Source organism: Mustela nivalis (assembly GCF_964662115.1).
Source record: "Mustela nivalis genome assembly, chromosome: 6".
Lineage (NCBI taxonomy): Eukaryota > Metazoa > Chordata > Mammalia > Carnivora > Mustelidae > Mustela > Mustela nivalis.
The window spans coordinates 138649136-138667174 of NC_139025.1; the positions used below are offsets into that span (position 1 = coordinate 138649136).

Here is an 18039-nt window from a genome sequence, read left to right on the forward strand (position 1 = left end):
CTGGGTGTGGGGGGAGTTGTATTATTACTGGTTTCTTTTAAGGTACAAAAAATAGCTGTTTTCATAGATTCTATTGGCTTTTGTTTCATATAGTTCTGTTCAGTGCTAATCTTAATATACCTGGGTATAAGACTCAATAGGTGTGAATTCCAGTGTGATTATTCGTAATAATGGTAAAGATTTCTAGTGTTTTCTGCAACCTGCATAAAGTGCTTTCACACTACCTGATATCTTTATAAATTATTGCCCCCCAAATCCTTCACTGTCATGTGAAATTGAATGATTGAATGTTCAGCAAGGCAACGTAGTTTAGCTAGTGGCTACCACAACGTAGACACATTTGAGATTAACTTTTTCTCTTTTTATTGAGATATAATTTTCAGACCATAGAATTCACCATTTAAAATTATAGTTTTTAATGTATTCAAAAGTTTGTGCAACTGTGCACGCTAATTCCAGAACATTTTCATCAACCGTTCACAGACATTTCCCAGCTCCCCTTACCTCCTCATCCTGGCAAACACTAACCTTTTTTGTGTGTCTATGAATTTGCCTATTCTGGATATTTCATATAAATGTTCTGTCTTGTGTCTAGCTTCTTCCATTCAGCATAATACTTCCAAGGTTCATTTATATTGTAGTATGTACCAATATATCATTCCATGGTTAAATGATATTCCATTGTATGGATAAACCATATTTTGTTTATCCAGTCATTCATTGATGGACATTGGGTTATTTATACTGTTTTATTGCTACAAAAATGTGGCTCTGAATTTGTGTACAAGTTTTTGTACGGACATGTTTTCATTTTTCTTAGGTATCTACCTAAGAGTGGCATTGGCCAGTTTGTATGATAGCTCTGTGTTGAACTTTTTGAGGAACTTGACAGTGGAATTCTGTAGAAAATATGGGACTCCTTTCCACAATTCAAGGAAAAGCAGAAACATCATCAAAAAACTTTGTAGATGTCATTAGAAAATATTTGGTTAATTTTTTCCTAAAACATTGTTGTTGTTGGTTTTTTTTTTTTATTTCTGTAATGTTGGATCAGGTTATCTGGACCAACCCTTCTGCTGAAGACAACTAAAAATACTAGAAAAATTGTACAAAAACTTCCTTATAGTATCAAAGAGCTGTTAAGGAACATGCCAGACCAAAATCTAAGAAAAGGTAAGATCCTAAGAGGTAAAGAAGTATTTAAAATTCTGGCTACCCTGAGTCATTTGCCCACCAGGATAAAACAGTTGAAACCTGAGCTTCAGGTTTTGTTGGATCCAGAGGCAAAGAACAACTCATTACATGTAGGTTTCCAAGTCTAATAGATCGCCTCCCATATCAAACTGGGACCAGGAAAAACAAAAAGTCCACAGTCTTTTCTCACTTGAAAAAATTGCAAGGGGAGATCTGTTGTCCTGAACAGATGGGGGAAGAGGAGAATAAGAAAAGTAAGAAAGAGAACCTGTCTCTGTGGGTTGTAAAACAAGTACCAGCATTGTGTGGGACCACTCATTGTCCAAAATCCTTTAACACAGGAAGCCCGGGAAAACTTTTGCCTCAGGTATCTGGAAGAAGCAAATTGATATACTTTTTGAAGAAAGGCACTTTATTCAAAGCATCAAAAATCTCTTTCAAATAACCTTTCAAAACCATAGAGCATACCTCATACAAAGATGACTGACCATAAAAGAAAATAAGACACCATAAGCAAAATGCAGAAGAAATAGCAGAAACTAACATCTAAATACTTCAGATACTCATTATTATACATAGATTATAAACAGTTTCACTCTGTTTTAATAAACAAGCTTGAAAATATCTGCAAGAAACAGGAAAATCTGAAAGAAGTAATATAGCAAAATTGAATGAAATACTTAGAGCAATGAAAATTCACAAGAATTTGTGAACTGAAACAGGTTATCTGGAGGCTCACCACAAAGAGATGAAAAGGTAGAAAATATAAGATGTTGAGGAAAAGGAAAATTGGTTGGAAATTCTAGCCTGAATTTTTGTTGGCTTTCTAGAAGGAGGGGAAGAGAGGATGAATATGATGGGAACAGATGCGATATTTGAAGAGATAAAGACAATTTTCCAGGATTGGTTTAAGGAATTCAACAAATCCCTTGCAGAATAAAAGAAAAAAGAATATATATATATATGGAGTGAAACTACAGAAAACAAAGACAAAGAGAAAAACATACAGAGCAGTTTATCTTCAAAGGAGTAGTGACTCTAGCCGCAAATGAAAATCTCTAGTCAATGAAATGATATCCTGAATGTGTTGAGAAGACGGAACTTGTAATCCAATTTAGAATTCTATATTCAGAGAAAATGTCTTAAAGAATGAAGGCAGGACACCTGACTTACATGCCCAGGAAACCCCATTGCTTCCTTTCTTCTGGCTGGCAGCAGGGAGGCCACACTATAGCTGGAGGTACTGTAAAAGACACGAACTAGCAGGAATTCATCAGCGCTCTGGCAGTCTTTGCTGAAAAAATTTGGGGAGCTGAAAGTCCCTGCATGGGTAGACACTATAGCAGAAAGAGCTTGCTTGCTCCCTGTGATGAGAATTGTTTTGTTTGTTTGTTTGTTTGTTTTTTTAAAGATTTTATTTATTTGTCACAGAGAGCACAAGCAGAGGAAACAGCAGACAGAGGGAAAAGCAGACTCCCCACTGAGCAAGGACTCCCTCCCAGGACCCTTGGATCATGACCCAGGCCGAAGGTAGCAGCTTAACCGACCGAACCACCCAGAAGTCCCTGATGAGAACTGGTTCTACAAATGGGCTGCTTCCGCAGCACGGCACCTGTTTCTCCAGGGTGGTGCTGGGGTCAGCTCCATAACCAATATCTACGGGGGACACCAGAGAAATGGGTTCATGCCCAGCCACTTCAGCAGAGGTTCTAGGAGCATGACCCACAAGTCCTCCAAAACTTAGGAGCTGAAAACTATGAAGAAGGACCAAGAGGGAACCTGCACACTGACACATCAGGGACAGAGAAATCTGGAAAGAATCACCAGACAGGTATCAACTGCCACCAGAAGTATTAGAACAAATGCTGGGTTAATAAATTGGCTCATTCATTTAAAAAAAAAAAAAAAAGCAAAAAACTGTGTATCAGTTTTGCAACTAAACCATGTCAGGCTTTTGAAGAAGGGGTCCAAAACCCAAGTCAGGCTGTCTTGGTAAGAAAGCAATCTTCATGGGAAGATCAAATGATCTTCAGAAGCTTCCAGTAGACAGTGACCCGTGTCTCTGTTTCATCAGTGAACATTAGAACCTAGTAGGTACTCTCAGTAAGTTTTGTTGGAAAAAAAGAAGGCAAATTAAATTATTTGTACAATTAAAACACACACACACACTAAGAAGGGATGGTGAAAACCAATAGCCAAGGCTTTTGAAGATACACTTTCCTGACTTCATGGTGCACTGAGAACCAAGTTTATCAAAATATTTATGTGTGAAGATTTGCAACAGAATTACATTATCCTCTGTTGATAGGCTGATGCCCAATATCTGGGTTTCTGTGAGTTAAGGGCCCCCTCAAACTGTTGGGATTGCTCAGGGTTAAGGGAAGAAGTATCATTGTCATTTATTGGGATCTTTACACTCAATCCTAGGAGTATCATAGAACTTTTAAAATTTAAAGAAGCCATATTTTGAACACGACACACTTCTTACTGAGGAAGATAGGAATAAGATTATGGAGGAACTGGAGAAGGAGCCAGAAGGCATTGCCTATAGCTATATGCAAAAGGAATGTGCTGTCTTCCCAAGGTTGAAGTGTTTCCTGATCCCAAGCCTCTCTGTGTTCTCCCTTTCATTTATCAGCTGATTAATGCAGTCTGTTGAACCAGCTGAACTAGTACAGTGTGGTGGAAAAAGCACTGAATTGGACATCAGAAGATTTAGATTCTAGTCCTAGTTCTGCTACTTAAGAGCTGTGTGATGTGGTAGGGTTGAAGGCGGAGTACTTGGGTCTCTCCTAAGCTTCATATTCTCCTTTGTAAAGATAGGAGGTTAACCTAGGTTGCAATGGTACCATTTAATTTGTTTTTCATCAGCTATCTTAGTATACTTTTTTTGTGTATGTAAAATCTCGGGATCCTGTTGTGCCTCAAATATTTTGACTCAGTGGACAAATTTTCAGAAAAATAAAACTTAACAAAATGGAATCATGAAACTATAGACAACCTGAATAGTCTTAATTGTGAAGTTTACCACAGAAGATCTCCAAGTCCAGATGGCTTCATAAGCAAGGACTAACAGATTTTTTAAGGAAGAAATAATGCCAGTATTTCTAAACTCTTTCAGAGAACAGAAAAAGAAGAAACACTCTTTTCTCCATTATATGCGCTAGCCCAACTTTGATAGTAAAACCAGCAAGCAGAGTTCGAAGAAGAAAAATCAGAAGTCAGCCCCACTGAACATAAATGCAGAACTCCTAAACAAAATATTAGTCCACTCCTTTGAGCTCACATCTTTTTTAGTGGAGACACTTAACTTGTTTTCACTTTGATGCATTTTCTGTACTCCTTGGGCATGCATATAGACTCTATCAGCCTCTCTTTGGGAGTAGCCATGTGACTAAATTGGCCAATGGAATTTGAGTAGAAGTGACACATGCTGGTTCCAGGGCTGATCTGTCAAATACCTCCCACATGATCTTCATACTGTCTCTTCCCTCTTTGCCTGCCAGGTGCAGAGAATCCAGATGGGCACTCTTGAGGTCTTATGTGTGGAAGCACAAGATAAATGAATCTGGGCTCTGAATAATCTCATGCAAGCCTCTGAGATAAGAAACATCCTCATATGGCTTTTTATGAATAGGAAACTTCATTGTGTTAGACCACTGAGAGTGTTTTGTTCATTAAAGCATCTCATGTTACTTATGCTAACTAAATCAGAAATTAAATCCAGCAGTATATAAAAGGGACAGTGTATTATGACTACATTGGATTGCTCACAGGAATGTAGGGTTGATTTAACAGAGTTATCCCATCATTGTGGAATGAAACTCTCAATAGGTATATATCTCTGCCACCAAAAACCAACCAACCAAATAAATAAATAAATAAAATAATAATAATCTTTATAGAGTCAAGGAAATGCCAGTCAAAAGAATTCAACAACTGATTCTGAAATAAAGGGAAAATGAGGGGGAAAAGAAGACCTCCTGCAGAATAACAGTGTGAGAGGGTTTGCTCTACAATATATTGTGACTTATTTTAAAGCTGTAGTAATGGAGATACTATGACAATGCACAAATACTGATTTCCAAACATAGCAGTGAAGTAATAGCTTAGAAACTGAACCATGTGTGCATAAATGGGGGGGTATCTATAATCATAGGGGAAAGAAAAAAATTCTTTAATAGTGCTGGGACAATTAGATACATAGGAAACTATGAAGGGAGTCTACCTCATATCTGACATAAAATCTATCTCCAGGAAGATTATAGACTTAAATGCAGAAGGCAAAATTGAAAGCTTTTAGAAGATATAGGAGATTATTTTTATGATTTTGAGGTAGGGAAGGATTTATTGAAGACATAAAAACTATAAAGGAAAAATTGGTAAATTTGACTTTGTTTTTATCTGAAGGCAGTTTTTTTTTTTCAAACCACAGAATGGAAAAAGATTTTTATAATGCATAAAATTAGTAAAGGACTTATGTTGATTTCAAATTATAAAAATGACAATAAATAAGAAAAAGATGAACAACCCAATTAAAAATTTGGAAAGTACTTGACCAGACACTTAGAAAAAAAAATTCAGAGAGCCAATAGGTATGAAATGTGCTTCATTTCCTTAGTAATCAGGGAAATGCAAATCAACTTCTCATTTCAGGTAGAAATGTACTTCGATACAATTATAGTTGACCCTTGAACAGCTCCACAGTTGGGAAAACAGCACCCTGTGCAGTTTAAAATCCATGTTTGACTTTTGACTCCCCCTAAACTTAGCTGCTTACCAGAAGCCTTACCAGTAACATAGTCAGTTAACACACATTTTTCAAGTTATATGTGTTACATACTGTATCCTGACAGTAAAGTCAGCTGGAGAAGAGATGTTATTAAGAAAACTCGAAGGAAGAAAAAATACATTTACTGTATTATACTGTATTTATTAGGAAAGAGATTTTGGTAGGTCTGCACAGTTTAAACCTGTGTTGTTCAAAGAAAAAAGTACTTTAAAAAATGTTTTGACATTATCTAGTATAAGAAAGATAAGAGCCACATATTTTATGAACTTTACAGTTCCATTCCCAAGAATATACTCTAGAGAATTGTGTGTAGATATGGGGTAGGTTATGTTTACAAAAATGTTCATAGCACCATTTTCATTTCAATAATGGCCAAAAAACTGAAGCAACTCCAATATCTGCAGTAGAATGAATAAAGTTTTTCCCCTATACAATGAGTTACAATATTCAGTGAAAATGAACAAACTAGATCTGTATGCAACCCTGAATCTAATAAACATAATCTATAATAAAAGAGGCGAGACAGAAGAATGCATCGCATATACTTCATTCACATAATATTAAAAAGTAAGCCGAAGGATATAGTTACAGGTACGCATACATGTGGTAAACCAGAAAGCTTCGTCATCACAGAGGTTGGGTGGTCTTTCCTGGAGAGGGCAGAGAGGAGAGGTGTGTGATTGAGGGAGATATATAGGTTCCAGTTCTAGTCTGTGTTTTGATTTGGTTTGATTACTAGTAGTCATTTTATAATTGTTGAATTTAATAAATTTTGATGGCCTTTCTTTGTGAATTTAGAGAAATATCAATGTATATACACGTGAATAGTGTACCTCATATATTTCCTAGCTCTACCGATAGACCCTTCAGGTAATGGCACCTGATAACTGAACACACCTAGTACTCAGATCTTCGTTTCTAAACATTCTCCAGTAAGAGGAATCAGGATTCCTTGGAAAAATGATTGATTATAGAGTGGGGGCAATGAAAATACAGGATTAGTCGGAGGTGCCAGAGGATAAGGAAGTGCAGGTGAAATGCTTACAGGAACCAGCCTCTCTGAAGAGCTCCAGTGGCCCAAACTAGAACAATTTAAGCAACAAAATAAGTAACAATAGTATTGGATTAGTACCCAAAGAATACAAAATACCAAGTCTGTTATTGATAAAAATGATGAAAGAAACAGCTCTTCCTTAGAGAAGAGTTCTAATTATTACATGTAGAAAGAATGAGAGAAATAGCAAATCATCACTGTCATTACCACAGTACAGAGATCATGGCCAGACAGGGTCAATGGATGCTAAAATGAGTGAGCAAAAGTTTAAGGAAAAACAGGGTGTTTGCATAGCCTCAAAATGTCTCTCCGCAAATAACTGACAAAGGGAACAATAGTAATTTTGTAGTAGGGAGTGCTCGAAGACGTGACTTTCACCAGCAATCGAGTTTAACATCACCAATAATGGACTGACATACCTTCTGGTATGTGCTAAGAGGGTCGGATCACCTCTTTGGTACTCTTCCAAAAATCCATGCTCTCTATCCAAGAAAATTTAAGACTCAAATTATGGGACGTTCCATGAGATATCCACCCAGTACTCTGCAGTTTTTTTTTTTTCCAAAGATTTTATTTATTTATTTGACAGAGAGAAATCACAAGTAGACTGAGAGGCAGGCAGAGAGAGAGAGAGAGGGAAGCAGACTCCCTGCTGAGCAGAGAGCCCGATGCGGGACTCAATCCCAGGACCCCGAGATCATGACCTGAGCCGAAGGCAGCGGCTTAACCCACTGAGCCACCCAGGCGCCCCTACTCTGCAGTTTTTAAGGTCATGCAAAATGAGGAAAGATGGAGGGAGCGGTCACAGACCAGAGGAGATGAAGGGTATGTGACCGGTAAGGGCATGTGGGATGCAGCATCCAGTCCTGGAGTAGAAAAAGGACATCGGTGAAAGATGGGTGAAATCCAGGTGAAGTCCTGTAGCCTCAGTTATTGCTGGTTCCTCTTTCAGTTTTTTTTTTTTTTTTAAGATTTTATTTATCAGAGAGAGAGATGGGGAGAGAGCGAGCACAGGCAGACAGAATGGCAGGCAGAGGCAGAGGGAGAAGCAGGCTCCCTGCTGAGCAAGGAGCCCGATGTGGGACTCGATCCCAGGACGCTGGGATCATGACCTGAGCCGAAGACAGCTGCTTAACCAACTGAGCCACCCAGGCGTCCCTCCTCTGTCAGTTTGACAGTTGTCTCGTGCTTCTTTGAGAGGCAGACCCGGGTGGGGTGGTGCTGGGGTGTGTGCTGTGATGGTGCGCTCTCTTCACAGCCGCTCTCTATGGGTAAAATTATTGCAGGATACCGAGTTAAAGATACACACAGGTGTAACAGGTAACCCCAAAAAGAAAAACATGTGGGCATTCAGGGTAGTCATTTGGCTCACCGTTTAGGAACAGGATGTCGAACACCTGCCCCTGTCTTTCAGAGAGGCTACAGAAAGTTTCATTTAAGGCTCAGTCAACTGCAGAAGGTAAGGGCAGACCTGCATGGAGGACTTCAGCTGCTGGTCAGAACTATCTCTGTCTGGGCTTTCTTTCAGAGATCATGAAGCAGCTCTTAGAAGACTCAGAATTTGCCATATAAACTATTTTACACCCTTGGCCTGGCAGGTGCAAGTGGAAACCACACAGCACTTACCTGTGATATTTACATGCGGGTCCTGTGGTTGGAGGCCTGTGAAGATCTGTGTAACTCTGCCGCTGAAGGGCCTCTCGCCCACATTTGAGACAGCAGCTGTAGGCTGGGCGCTTGATTTTCAGAGTTGGCAACCAGCCTGCCTGTGTTACCGTTTGTTTGCAGGTTGGCTGGCTTTTGGATCCGGGTCTCCTCCATCACTGATGCTTACAAAGACTTCCGTAGATTGACAGAGAAACTTGACTCCTTCAAATAAAATAAGAAAGCACTAGCTAGCAGATTATTTCTAGCCTGTTAGTATTTTCTGAATGCTTAGGAGAAGAGCAAATATGTGTCCTTCATCTCTTTTCTGGACGTGATTTATCAGTTCATTTCTCTTCCAGTCTCATTAGCTTCATACATGTTACTGTTTTTCCGCAGCGAAATTATACACACGAAAGCTGTATTTGCATCCAAATCCGTGTTATCCAAGACTGTTATGAACTACTGTTGGAGTTCTTCTTGTTTTGTAACACTATGCTAGCTGCGGTGGGAAATTAGAAAACAAAATAATTCCTGCTGACCGAAAAGCACACATCTAGGAGATAAATAATGGACGTGTGTGACCAGGTGGGCTAGGGATGCGAGGACGAAGTACTCTCAGGGTTTCAAGTATAAACCGGTGTCATGATGAGGAACTCTGTTTAAACACAGTGGCGGTAGCCCCGCGGTATGTGGGTGAGGCCGACACAGGAGTGGACGAAGCCAGGGAGCGGGGGCAGCTTTAAAGCCTGGCCTGCAAGAATCCGAAGAATCTTTCTTCTGAAAGCAGCTACTAGTGGAGATACGATAAATAATTTATATTTGTATTCACTGCTTATATTTAATCATCTCTTTAGAGTTCAAAGCAACTGCTAGTGTCCGAATAACGTGTTTTTCTAAGGAAATATTTTATTTTTGAGTATCAACAGTCTTAGTAACTCTCGTATCCCTCTCATGTGCTGAGTGCAGTCGGAGGAAGAAGAATTGGAGTTGGTGACTCCAATTGGTGAGTGTGCGTTTCTGCTTGAAGGGAGTTGCAAAAGATCTGGAAAGTACGAATTCTCTTAAGTGTTTATATCTAACCAGTGTTCCCTTTGTTACACAGTTTTTCTTGCTGTTATTAAACACTGTCCAAGCACTTTTAATAACGGAACCAATCTAGTACTACTGAGTCCATCCCGTTTTTCTGCTTATAGTTGTATATCTTGACCCATTTTGTTTGTTGGAGGGAACATTGGAACAGAGCCTTTAAAAACAATAGCTGTCAATGATCACAAGACACTTGCTAAAGATTTTTTTTAAGGAAGGATATAAAATACCTTATATAGTTCCCCAAATTATTAACATATTTTTAGAAAATGACTTCACCCTCAAAGTTCCTCAGATTGTAACACATGGTCTTGTGTTATTTCTCTTTCTTTCAAAAAGATTACATCATTTTTGGTGAGGTCACTTTTTTCAGACTTGGAATTATTTCATACTGCATGAGATGATCTGAACCATAAGGGGGGTTCCCTGTTTGCTAAAAGGAATGTCTGTAATTTAATATATACAAATTTACCTTTTTCTATCAGGACATACTCTGTTGTTAAAAGTTTTTCTAAAATAAATGATTTCTTTTTTCTAAAATAAATGATTTCTATCGGCTTCTCTTCTAGAAAATAAATTTGACTAAAAATAACTTTTATCTCTTCTTTGGGAAATAAAACCCAAAATTCACAGAAATCATATAAATTCTGTCAGTTGCGAATTAGTGACCTTAAGGGAGAAAAACTTGAAAATGTTTAGTTTGTAGCATGGACAAGGGTTCAGATTGCATGAGAGCATGGGGGGAAGGCATCTATTGGTTTTATTTATATTTTATTATTACATATATACGCATGCTGGTGTGTTTTGCACAGTTTGTGTCTTGTTAGATTAGGTTGTCTGTGTTCTGTCCTTAAACTAAGAGATCATTCTTTAACTTCGTGATCACTCACAGTTTGAGATGTGGTTTTATATTCAGTAAACTAAAATATACTAGTGTGCCATCAACTGTGGTGTTGGATTATATCATGTGCAGATTTAGACTTTCTTCTGGGGAAATACTTTATTTAGTAATATGGTAATAATTAGAAAATGGAAGTTTATAATTAAAGATGAAATGATTTGTCTTCGACTGTTTACCCTTAAGAAGTTAGTTGTCACAAGTGTTTCCTTTCAATTCTGTAGCAGTATGTTGCCCTCTAGTGGTCCCACAAGTCTCTTACTCAGAAAAATCAATGCCTTGGAGATTCGGAGCTTTGATGCATCCTGCCGATATATTGGCATTCACTGTTACACACACACACACACATACACACCACCTCTTCTTGAGGTCATGCCCGGAGATTGCCATGGAGTTGAAGCCCTGGCATGGATAGAGTTAGGCCAAACTGGGTCATGCTGTGTTCTTTTGCCTACTGTCTGACTCTGAGTTTCCAGATTAAGTCCAAAGTATATCTCTACCTCAAAAACTCATTAAAATTATTAACTTGATGCTGAGATGAACATGTGTTCCCACTTACCATACACTGACTTCCACCCACTTAAAGTTCACTCCCCAGTTACAGAATCTCAAAGATAAATTTCTAAATCTTTGAAAACCACAAGGTGAAGAAAGACTCTCATGGTGAGAGCCGGGCTGCTGAGATGCCTTGAGAAGCCTTGCTGTTCTAAACAACCTCGCTTTGTGGTAGCTCCAGGGGTCTTACCTGTGGATCTGAAGTGACATAGAAATGTGGGCCAGAGGGTTTCTCAGGAGAGTCATTTAAGGATACTGTCTTACATCTGGGTGGTACTCCAGTCACCAGAGCACTTCCCAACTCTTGGCTCATTAGAGCTTCCCAGTAGTGCCCAAGGCCGGCAGCACAAAGATCACTGTCTTCCCTACTGTGCAAACAGAGAGGTTCAGAAAAGTGAAATGATTCCCCCCTCCCCAAGCTTAGGGAGTCGGGAATTGGGGAGAAAAACGTAGGTGATGTCTCTATATTAAAAGCCCTGGGCTAGTTGTGCTTTGGCCTTCTTGGGTGCTGAACCCATGGATCATGGAGTCTGTTCTCTTTATCTGATCCTGCTTTTGGAGCATTCTCGGAAGCCCCTGTCGTGAGAAAGTGCTGTCACCCCCGAAACGTAGAGTGGCCATGTCAGGCTGACTTGATTATTCAGTAGTTGGGTTTTTTGACTCCCGGTACAGATAGGATACGGTGTAGATGGAGTCGGTCAGCGAGCATTTAGTGTTGCCCCATTCGCCGTCTCATGAGAAGTGTGCTAGTTACAAGCTCTCTACGCAAAGCCTCTCCTTTCAGAAGTGTCGGGAGCCTGAGCAGGGATGTGTATTGGAACCTGCTGCCAAGAAATAGGTCACGGGGTGGGGGGTGACAGTAGGGGAGGCTGAGCTTGTATGGGCGTGGGGCACCGGGGGTGTGGGGGGCACGGGGTGGGGGGGTGTGGGTGTAGCAACTGTAGGAGCACAGGGCAAGAAAACTGGAAGCAAACTGTACTATAGGAAGCCAGGACCTCACAGCACGCTAACATGGGAATGCTGCCGGTGCAAGTGGTTTCGATCCCTAAACTTACTTACACTCTCAGGATACAAAAGACTTTTGGCTCTCCTCAGCTCGAAAACCTAGATGTTTGATTTGGGGCAGCCTGGCGGTATTTTAGTGCCAGCAAGTCCTCATTTATGGTAACACATCAAAGCATTCTCACCCAGAGTGCAGGTTTCTGTTTTAAGGATATATCCTTGCCACCGATAAACACTATGAAAGACAAGGGAAAATAAATAATTAATGTAAAACTATGTCCCTTGAAATTAAATATTTAGTTCACATTAGTATTTCTAAGGTTTTGACGTTCACATCATAAAACTGTGAAAAATGTCACTTTTAAATTGAATGTTATTTTTTAAATACTAAGGCTGAATATAAATACTCAAATAATGACCCTTTTTTCTACTCTCTCACAGAATACCCAAAGGATAAGCAGTTCTCACACCACTCAGCCTCTAGCTACCCCAGTCGTGTCTGTGACCACCCTGAGCTTGCCTCTGCAGGGACTCATGTACTCAGCCATGCCGACCGCCTACAACCCTGGTTAAGCCTGCTCTCTTGCCTTCTGTGGCTCGTACTTCTTTGTTTGGTGATCACCATGTGCTTTTGTGATTTTCTTTTTTTTACAAGTATATTGATTGAAATCAATTATCTCCAGTTCTTTAGAGTCACATTTGGGCATATTAAAAGACAAAGGTTAGCTTTGAAAAACGTACAAAAAAATACATTGTGGAATGATTTCCCAGTGTCCGCTTTTACTTACCCTGACAAAGAAACAGAGAGCTGTTCCCAGAATCTGTGACCAGACAGGACGAGAGCGCCGCTTGGCATTTTCTCTGGTGCGTCTCACTGCAGTCCTCCAGGCTGGCAGGTGTTGACCTGCTGGGGGGAGCACGGCCTCCGCCTGGACTCGGGACTCCGGAAGGGGACACGTGCGTGGCTGCGCCGGGCAGCTGGTGTATTCCTCTGTGTACCTACCTTTTTTAGTTTCTGTCCCTTGTGCCTCAGGAGCAAAACCAGGACATTTCTTGTTTCTCCTCAGAGCCAGTCAGTCATTCCTCCCTTCTGAGAGGAGCTTCTCACTCATTTATGTTTACTTAGACGTTTCATCTTAAAACACCTATTGCGGGGGTCTGTAAGGCAAAGTCAGCACTGCTGAGTGACCGGAGAGGTGCCGTGGGCCACGCAGGCTGTCCACAGAGGCCCGGCACGTGGCAGGTGTCTTCCAGATCAGCCGTTCTGGGGAGAGGCAGAAGGTTGGCGGGTGTGGTTTCGCCTTCTTACCCACTGAGCCAAACACCTGATGCTTCAAAGGGAGAAGGAAAGAAGGAAATAGTTAAGCGATACCTTGTCAGCTTTCAGACTGCGGTGCAGGGTATTCATCCTTTCAGGATTCTTATAAGCAGACTGTAATAAAAACCATCTAATTTTAGCCTTCAGAGTAAATGCTTTAGCACGGTGCTTTCACACTGCTGTCTGACGCTCCCTGTGGCCATTGAAACATTTGCTTGTCACTTGCTGTGTAGTTCATTTAAAACAGAATTTTAAAAGGTTTTCTTGAAAAAAGAAAGCCTCTTAGGAGAATGTCCACTACCTTTTCTAACAATCAATATGAAAAAAATGCCCAAACCTATTAAGTGCAAATTTAGAGTGAAGCGAGAGATAACACGTTCATAGAAATTCTGTGTCCTGGCGGTGATCGCCAGCTGTAGGCGCGCCCATATGCCAGGGGCAGAGCTTTTGTCCCAGGTTCGTGCCAGCTCGGGATACAGGCCGGAGCTGAGGTCAAAGCGGCTGAGGTTAGTAGTTTGTGCTCTGAGACCTGAGAATATGAGGAAAGAGGGGGGAAAGCACGACCTGAAAGGTTCAGAGGCACTCCAGCGGGGAAGGTGGCACTTGAACTGGTTCGGAGCGAGAGCAGTTTCTTGAGCTTTCATGACGGGTTTTCCAGGATATGTCCCTGTGCCACTCTGCGTGCTTAAGAAATGTTGTTGGATTAGCATGAAGTTCTTTTTTAAAAATCCAGAAGGAATTACCAAAACATAAAAACAGAGTCTGATTCTCTCAAAGCCATCAATCACTTGGCCTCAGTCTCATTCCTTCTTTTAACTGTGACTCAGTCTCTGTGCTCATTTTCAGAGCATGTGTGCAGCTTAATCTTAAAAAACATTATTTTTACTCTGTCTCGTTGCCCTTTTTAAACACCTCCACCTTCATCTTTCTGTAGTTTGGCAGCTGCCTTTCTGTGCAGAGTCAGACTCGTGCCAAATGATCAGGAAAGGGATGAAGGTGGGATCAACATTTCCAAAAGTGCAAGTTTTTATGTGGAAAAGCCCCGGTGCTTCGTCTTGTCATGCCCCTCATAAGGTCCCTCCACAGCCCTGCTCGTGTGTCCATTCAGCACACGCCTGCTGAACACTCGCTGGGTGGCAGCTGTGGGGCTGGGCAAGCGGGAGTGTACGGTTCACAGCGGAACTTGGGACAGACCGCTGTGAGAATCAGGTACCACAGTCGTGTTAAGAGCTACGAGAAGCCTCGCTAGAGGGGCACCCTTGACTCAGCGGGGCGGGGCAGGGAGATTGTTCTGGGGAGAAGGGAGCACGGCGGGATCGGGATGGCGCAGGGTGTGAAGGGTGGAAACTGTAGAGGTACGTCACAATTTCTAGGCCATGTTGAAGATTTTGGATGTTGAGAGCACAGGGAAGCCAGAAAGTCGTAGGCAGAGAGGTATCGTGAGCCCATTTGTTACTTTAAGATCACTTTGGCTAGTGTTCCTGGGGCAAGGCTGCATGCTAGGAGACTGTCCGGAGGCTCGCATGGTGGCCCAGGTAGTGGATCCTGATGGCTTAGAGGAGAGCGGTGGCAGGAAAGCTGGTGAAACAGGCAGGTTTGAGAGACAACACAGAGAACTGACGGGCCTTGGTGGTTGGCGCTGGAAGTCGGAGAGAAGTATCAAGAACACCCACAGGTCTCTGGCACGACCGAGGTGAATATCGGTGCCATTTATTAAGATAAGGAGCAAGTTTGGAGGAGACGATTCCAGTCAGGTGTCAGATTTGAGGGGTTTGGAGAGACATCCAAATGAAGATACCAAGGAGGTAGCTGGGTGGACCTAGAGGTCGAGAGCTGGGGGCTGCAGGGGGCACCGGTGTGCATGCGGGACCCCTGCGCACCTCGGCGGGGAGTGGCTGAGGCGGTCAGAGAGCATGGCGGGAGCAGAGTGTGGAGGCCGGCAGGATCCCAAGCAGCAGCTAGGTTCTTTCCTCTGAGTCCCTTTTTTTTATGAATGTTAATGCACTAGGAAGATGGGCTTCCTTAAATACCTCCCTTGAGACGGGAAAAAACAGTTAAAAGTAGAAGGGTTTTTGCCACCTCTCTTTGAAAGTAAATGGAAAAAACAAGTGTTAATGAAGAACTGAAATAGCTCGACGTGTGAACGATACCTAATGTCCTGGGTCTTGGCCAGAGTGATTATGACTGAGCCTTTCTGAGGAAATGAGCCACATTCTCTGTTACACTCTTGTCACACGTAAGTTTTTCATGAACTTGAAGCTGTGTTGCGCGCAGTCAGCGATCTCAGACAGCCCCGGCCGCGAGCGACCGCTGCTCACCCGCTGTGTGCCGGCGTCCTTCACTTGGCCACCGAGCTGGCCCCACACGAGGAGGGCTGCTGTGTCCTTCCTGCTCCCCTCTTCTCGGGAAGAGAAGAGCTGCTGCTCTAGGCTCCATCCGGTCTGTCGCTGCTTTTCCCAGGAGGTAGCGGTGCGCACGTGTCAGGCGACCGCTGCGTGCGCACGTCCCTTAGCAATGGCCCTGCCATTATTTCTATTTACAAGTCTGGAGAAAGGATCTCAACCTTTTGTGAGACAGGAGACTGTAAACACGTAGCACAGAGTTGACGCTGACTTTATCGAGATCATCCCAGACAAGCAAATGCAGCTAGGACCTGCCGAAAGAAAAACTGTTGTCGGTTTAGACGTGTGTGTTTTAGTTAGGAAGTACCTGGCTTCTCGCAGCTGGGGTAACCGGCTTGTGCTTGGGCCTTCTCTCTCTCACATGAGTGATACTTCTCTCTTTGTTCTAGATTACTCACTGACTAGCCCAGACCTGTCGGCCCTGCAGGGCTTCAACTCCCCGGGCATGCTGTCTCTGGGACAGATGTCGGCCTGGCAGCAGCACCATTTAGGACAAGCCACCCTCTGCTTTCTGGTGTGAGTAACGGGAAATTGTCTCCGAATCTCTCCTCCCGGCCCTTGCACTTTATTTTTCTATCAGTTACAGTCTTTGGTGCTGTTGACTGTCACGTGACGGTCCTAGGACGATTTCTTTATGTGGTACAAGTGTTTGGAGAAAATATTTCCTTTACGTGCTTCTGGATAATAGCTTGGGTCCTGCTCAAACTAGGCGTTCCCTGAAGAGATTTGGGAGGCAAGGCTTCTCTTCTCTGGAGATGGTGACCAAGGGGTACTGAGGCACAGGTGGCCCCCACATTCTCCCTGCTACTAGGGCTTTTGGATACCCCTGGGCCCCACCGTAAGCTTTTCTCACGCCTGTCCCCTCACTCTGCCCAGAATGAATGTTCTCTGCGTTGAACTCTTCTCGGTGAGGGACGGTGTGGGCAGTGGGCTGGGATCATCCACATGAAACCCAGTAGCTAGCTGGCTCCACACACAAGACGCCCACCCCCTACTGTTCCTCCCGTCCTGTCCGTGGAGAAAGCCAAGGTGGTTTTCCTTGCATTTCTTCACCCGTTGGCCCTTGGGGGTCTGTTCATCCTAAATGAACACCCCATGAGCTGAAAGGGTCGCTCAGCTCGGGGGGAGAAGCCTGTACGCACGCTCCGCTACTCTGAGTGGCCTGTCTGAGGCGGTGCCCTCCCCTGGAAGATGGGGTCAGGTGACGGCCTTGCAGGTACTGTGCGAGCAGTGAGCGGTGCCTCTCCCAGGGCTGGAGCAGAGGGGAAGCCAAAGGCTTCCTCTCCCGTTCTGGTCCACGCACAGCAGCGGACACACAGTTTCGGCTCCTTCATCTGCAGAAGGACCAAGGGCTTGGGCAGGAGAACTAGCCACCCGATTTTGTTTTCCTCCCATGGAGAGGTCATTAAAACCAGTCTGGGCATTTGGACAGGCTCTGTTGGGTGGAGGCTGCAGTATCACTCCGGTCACACAGATGCACTCACCAACCCTCTAACATCTTGTCTTTCCTTCAGTGCTGGAGGGCAGTTATCTCAGGGTTCAAATTTATCCATTAATACCAACCAAAACACCAACATTAAGTCAGAACCAATTTCACCTCCCCGGGATCGAATGACCCCATCAGGCTTCCAGCAGCAGCCACCGCTGCAGCGGCCGCCACCACAGACCCCCCCAACCCCCCCAGCCCTGGCAGGAAATGGGGCGCTCCCCTGTGGACAGTCTGAGCAGCTCGAGCAGCTCCTATGATGGGAGTGACCGGGAGGATCCACGGGGCGACTTCCATTCTCCAATCGTGCTTGGCCGACCCCCCACCACGGAGGACAGAGAAAGCCCTTCCGTCAAGCGAATGAGGATGGACACATGGGTGACCTAAGGCTCCTGGGCTGGTATTCCTACTTCGTGATCCCGCAGCGAACTGCCCTACATATCTACATAGGTAAATAAGGACATGAGTTAACTATATTTATATGTGTGGGTGGAAGTGTGTGTGTGTGTGTGTGTGTGGGTGTGTGTTACATACAGAATCGGGCACTTACCTGCCTCGTAGATCTACAGATGTATGTCCCGTGGCAAACAAAGCGCCCTGTAGGC

The 18039-nt window shown here is 43.1% G+C and overlaps 1 pseudogene across 1 annotated transcript in view; it reads left to right on the top strand.

The window, feature by feature from the left end:
- LOC309867647 (myocyte-specific enhancer factor 2A-like) overlaps nucleotides 1-17821 on the top strand; it is a 1299761-nt pseudogene extending 1281940 nt beyond the window's left edge. Inside the window, exons 6-7 of the transcript in view lie at nucleotides 16338-16464; nucleotides 17463-17821. The product of the transcript in view is annotated as a myocyte-specific enhancer factor 2A-like (transcript). The remainder of the gene's footprint in view (nucleotides 1-16337; nucleotides 16465-17462) is intronic.
- Nucleotides 17822-18039: the final 218 nt, after the last annotated feature.